The sequence below is a fragment of the Ptychodera flava genome, unplaced genomic scaffold (genome assembly GCF_041260155.1).
Source record: "Ptychodera flava strain L36383 unplaced genomic scaffold, AS_Pfla_20210202 Scaffold_28__1_contigs__length_4768798_pilon, whole genome shotgun sequence".
NCBI classification, from domain to species: Eukaryota; Metazoa; Hemichordata; class Enteropneusta; family Ptychoderidae; genus Ptychodera; species Ptychodera flava.
In genome coordinates, this window is record NW_027248350.1 from 3,936,819 (window position 1) to 3,943,188 (window position 6,370).

Genomic DNA, 6,370 nt, shown 5'->3' on the forward strand with positions numbered 1-6,370 from the left:
GTATTCAAACTTGAGAATTGCCACTTTTAAGATCCCATTTCACAACTGACATGACAACAATTTCATTAACACACAGAACGACTGAATGTTTAAAATATACCCTAAATTATATATATATATATATATATATATATATATATATATATATATATATATATATATATATATATATATATTATTGCATTATATTCCACCTTTTGGTTTACCTTAGTCGCGACGCAGCAACATTTTACTCCGCACAAAGTAGAAGTTGACTGTACATTTGTTGTCGGGGACAACCGGTAGTAAGAGAGTGAAAAAAATTCTGAACAGTGAATAAGGTACGAAAAAAATGCAACCTCTTAAATCTTCAGGACCCCTTGGATATCAAATGGTCACCCCTAAATTCAATTACTTACCCTCATTGCCCCATTTTCCAGAATTTCACCGAAGTCTACAGAATTTCATCTGAACGAGGTCAAACAAGACCCACAGTATAGCATAGACTTTAAGCGCACCACATAATGTTTTACGAGGAAGAAAAAATATCAATGATAGGACCGATTTTGTGGATCCTGTAGAGCACTCGAAGGTCAGACATTACTGTGCTCTTTTCTCGAGGACTTCATCGTTATTGACCATCGAAATAGTTGTACGAACAATTACAATTGACTATTTTATGAACAGATTGGGAAACATTTTCTGGTGTATATGCTTGCGTGTGATTGTTGACAAGAGAGAATTTACTCAACCCTTTTACGATGTGGCTCACACAAAGTCATGCGTGTCACACGTGCGTGTTAATGTCTCTGCGTTAGATGCTGTCAGGTGTGGTATAATAGATGCCGGGAACAGCATTTTGCAATCTCCTCACTAGCCTCAAAACACTGTTGACACTTTAGATAGGCATGATTATACCGAAAACCTCAAAGAAATACTTACCACAGATCGTGAATCTTCCGTTGCAAAACGAATTTTGACTATGGCCGCTCTTTCGTTTTCTTTATATATGCTATGATGACCTTTCACCTTGTCAGATAAACATTATCAACAGCTCAAAACCATAGCGGCAAGGATGTCATTTTATGAAGTGAGATTATCGAGGCCTGGGTGTTAATCTGGAAAATCAGACTTAGTCCTGTTTATTATGTTAGAGCATTACTGCAATAATAAGCGACTACTGTTTAATGTGTAGAAATAATGTTTGTGATGGAGAAGAACGCACGCACAGTTTTATCTGTAATTGCCACGCGCCAAGAGTCACGGAGGCAGAATCTGTGCTCGGATTTCAGTGTACACCTAGTTCGATGGAAAAAACTCGACCCAGGCCAAGTCATTCTACACTTAGCAACTAACATCCAATGTGTGTGTTTGATATATACTGGTTGATTGATTGATTGATTGATTGATCGATTGATTTATCTGATCAATGGTATCCTCGTGCAAAGAGAGTATTGCGGCATTAAACTGAATTAGATCGACTAGTTTACAGGTGCATATTGGTCAGGATTAACGTTACACTCCAAGAAAGCGCACACATGCGTAAACTTTAGAAGCCTGGAATAAAAGCATTTTTCTCATCTAATAAAATATCTCACTTAACTGATATCTACTTTTCAACGATCCAGTTACGTTAAAATATGCATCACTATCTTCTTTTTCGCACCCGAATTTTTGGATTTGTTTGTCTGAGAAAGACAGCGTCTTTGATTGTACATACAGCAATTCCATGGCGCCCATCCAGTCTCTTCGGTCAATGAACTATAAACCGTTGATTGTAGAAGAATTCATGTTATCACACGTACTGTTTGTGGAAGGCAGTAACAAACAGCCGCTGATTGGCTCGCCTGCGATACTCTACGTTTGTGTGATGCTTGCAGCTTTGGCCAAAAAGAAAAAAAATTGTGCTGTTCCGATAACACAGTTTTCAAAAATAGGGCAGGTAGGTCGGCAAGGATTTTTTCCGAAATATTGTTATTTTAAATATGCACTTTCAAGGGGTTCAGGGCGATCAAACACTGGCCACAACATTTCCAGAAAAAACGTATCATACATAAAAAAGGAAAAAAAAAAACATAAAATACGTCCTCGTTAAAGCAAAAATCAAATGCCATGTATCGAACACGTGCACGTGATTTTACGTGTTTTTTTCCTTTTTGCCACTTCCGTGTGTATGTAGCTCTAAAAAGTTTAGGGTCAGCAGACAAAAAATAGGGTTCGTCGGGTTATCGGAACAGCACAATTTTTTTCTTTGGTCTTATCACTCACCAAATCCGAAAACGCGCTTCTGCAAGCTCTGGGTGTATTACAAACGTACCACAGAGCGCGCGAGAGACATGTTCTGGCACTCGTCCAATGAGTCCCTTGAAACCGTTCAACAGTGAACGCGCACATACAGCTGCGGGGTATGGGGCACCTGGAAAACGTACGTGTTACAGAACGGGCGTTCCGTACGGCTTTTATAGCGGACGCTAAATTCTATTGTTCTCGATGGTAGATGCATAATTAAAACAGTTATCTTATATCGCAAACTCGTTCATACCAATATTCGTCGAAAATGACCGGTTCCTTGAATGTGAAGGCCATATGTAGGTGTACAAAAACATATGTGCCAATACTGCAAGAAAGCACATAACTTTATTTATCAAAGGGGCAATGACCACTTGGAAATGCCGCATCGCAAAAAAGACAGAGGTCAGAGGTCACTGGATTGTTTCTCGCTCAGATTTCATCACTATTCAACAACGAAGTATTTTAAGTAACAGTCGTTTCTTCATTGGATTAGAACAATATTTCAATCAATTCGACACCAATAGGTGTCACTGAATGTGATAAAAAAATGCTGTATTCCCTTTTTTTGTTATTAATCACAAAGAAATGAAGTAAAATCGAGGCGTTGTATAAACCTTACACAGTAACGGGCAGTGCATAATTAAAACACGCGCACGGTAAATGCAACTTCTGTGTTTGTGGGGAGGCGGTTTGACTGTATTTTGATTACCGTGCGCGAAAATCGATGAAGGAAATGCTACAGTGGCTCACTGCCCGCTCTAAAAACGAGAGATAAATACCCTATTCCTTAATTTTTGATAGGGAAAAGCTCTCTGGAAAAATGTGAGTTATTTACCACACAACTTCGTCGTATAGCTTGCAGCCTGGAGTGACACGACCTCGTGCTCTATCAGAAAGTCATTAGCCACCTTCACGACAGTAGCCAATCATACACCTACAAGTGTTTCCTCCAAACTTTCTGACCAATCGCTAGTCATTAAATACCCGCCTCTGGCTTACTTCATTTGTAGCAATCAATCATACACTGGCAGCGACAGGCCCGACAAGGAGACCAGGACACTTGGAAGTTATAAGGATTTTTTTTAAATTCTGGCATACGAGAATAATCAAATATTAAACAAAAAGACTGTGGTCACCATGCTTGTTTTTTTTAAATTTTCGTATTGTCACCGTAAAATATCGCAAAAGTAAAACTTTGTACAGTAAGACTCTAATTTAAATGAAAAAAATGTGTGAGTAAATGGAATTATTTTAATTTTTTAGTTTTACGAAACTTACCATTATTACACCGGATTTTCAGTGATTAAAACGTTTATTTGATGGAATATTTTAGTATTCCAGTATTGTCAATTTTGTAAAACTTATAAGTAGCACCCAATATAGCCATATAATCCCGTGATTTTTAAACATATTTGTGATAAACAGGAAAGTCGTTGTTCTTGGTCAATTTTGGCAATGCGTTTTACTTAACATTTGTTTGCAAGTGTAATGTAGATCTAGAATATTCTCTCATGATCATCACTTTGTGTGCTCTTTAGCAGGTACCATTGTCATGGCCAGATCGAGTTGACCTGAAAAATAAAAAAGTCCACTACTGTGTTTAAAAATGAATCAATTTCAGAACTTGTCTTTGGAATATGGCAATACAAGCTGATCGTAACAGGTAGTTTAACAGTTGCGAAAAGAACTGCCCAACACATGTATATTTCTTCTTTGCGTGCATCCCTAATTATGCGGCTATATGAAAATTTTATTTTGGGGGGTACACTTTAAAATTTTTGATCATATGGACGGGGGACTTGAAAAGTTTTGAGGGTATTGAGGGGGAATCTGAAAAAAACCCATTTCAATCGCGATTCCTCCAGCCCCCCCCCCCAACCGTTATTTGTGAATGCAGTCTTATGCAGTCTGTAGGGAAACCTTGCAAATAGTAAAAGCGGATAAGGTACTTGAGAGAGTCTGTGAAAGAAAGCACAATACTGCCATATAGGCGAGCTAACCCTCTTACTTGTCCGACAAACCTAAAGCTAAAGGGAGGAGACAGGCTCTTAGGATTCTAATGTCACGTTCGTATAGCAATGATGATATGAGGGCGCACATTCAATTTGTTTTTCTTGGGACTTCACACCACGTTGTCAACACTAAATTACCATCCTATCCCGTCAAATCTTCCTGAGGTCAATAATTCTAGACCTACATTACACTTGCAAGAAAATGTGAAGTAAAACGTATTGCAAAAATTGAACAAGAACCTCGACTTTCCTGTTTATCAAAAATATGTTTAAAAATCGAGGGATTATTGTAAGTAAGCCCGACACTTGTCAAAACCCTGCTTGCACAGAAAACCGTCGATATTCGCTCTTTCCATGGCAACCATTGGAAGACAGCCTTTTCACTGAAATACCACAGTTTTTCTGAGTTTTCCGACATGACTCTCCAGAAACCGTGGTTTTTTTCTACTGTTTAACTGCGGCCAATGATCTGTGCAGTGAGTTGGTACAGTTGCGTGAGCGGTGCCCTCTAACACTTTAACAGGTCATCCATTTATCAAAGCTTTGTTCAGACACTCCTGTGCTAACCTTTGTTCCCTATCTTGAAAGATGCAACGCGGAAACAACGGTGCTCACTACATCGGAGATATTCAGCGTATTCACGGAGCTGAGGCAGACGCAACCGCCGTGTCAGGCACACAAGACTGTACATTGTCAAAGTAAAGTAACATCTATCTTTGATGTCAGAATATCTTGTAGAGTTTGCACCAGTGTCAGGAAAACTCCCTGTATGTACACTTGTAACATAATGTTATGTACACTGTACATACAGTACACATATTTGTGCTACAATACTACATGTACTTGGGCCATGTTGACACACACACACACACACACATACACACACACACACACACATACAAGCAGTACAATCCGAGCCTTAAAACAAAACAAACTTAATTCTTATGAGACAATCATAGAAAACTAAGACAAAAGAGCTATCGAGTGATGTAAACCGTACAAAAAAGTAAGAAAACTCAACGGCTTGAACGGAAGTTTAACTGCGAGAGGGGTTATAGATTCCAGGGAAAGAAATAATGTACGTACAGGAAATCTTATTGTTATTGCTAAGTGCAGTTCCAAAAGAAACATTAATATACCTCCAGGTGGACTTTTACCACGCCTATTTGGAGCTCATGAAATGGCTTATTTTATTTTAAAAAATTACCACGATGCTTCTCCCTTAACGATGGTGGAAGTTACAGTTACCTTGAAACAGGACTTTTCCTTTTCAGTGCTTAGCAGGCACACTAAACGCGTTCCCTGTTTGCATGCAATCGTGCGACGAACAGTTCAATAGGGTATTCTAAAATCGTAATACTTTCGCCTTAACTTGTAAACATCTACTAGAATAGGTTATCATGATACGGCTATTTACAAAATACGGAAATTGACGTCCTCATACATCCTACACCTTGTCTTGGCAATCCGTGGCTTGGACAATACCTCTACTGTACGATGTAATGAGACGTAATCCGCGTTTTTTTTTAAATAATCTTATTTTGCTTTTGTGGCAAGGGAAATGGTTATATGAATGGATCAAATGCCAATGGATAGAAATTTCATGACAATATTTTTTTGAGTGTCATGAATCAACTCCTTCAAAGACCATTCATGTGATAATTCCGTTGGTGAAATTGGTCATAGTTTAAAGCCAATTCTCGCTGCCTTAACTAGCTTTTGTCTTGTGCTGTGAGGGGGTTACGGAATAACTACATGATATTGAAATTTATTGTGGATAAAGAGTCGACATCTCAACACAGCAAGAGTTTGAGGTAGACTCGTTCCTTGCCCACAGGGGGCGCTTTTCTCCACTATATTGTAGTCCTCTTGGACAAAATCGCCCTTAAAGTACCGAGAATTGCTACGTAACTTTTGTGTAATTTAGGGAGCTGATGTAATTTTCATCTGTGGAAACTTCGCAGCTTGAGTTACTCACCGGATAACTTAGCCTGCTGCATTCCCGTAGCACCTGAAATGACTCTTTCAACCTGCCAGTGTAAAGAGGTGGAAGGGGTATCCCATGTTTGCGCATGTGCTCACTGAGT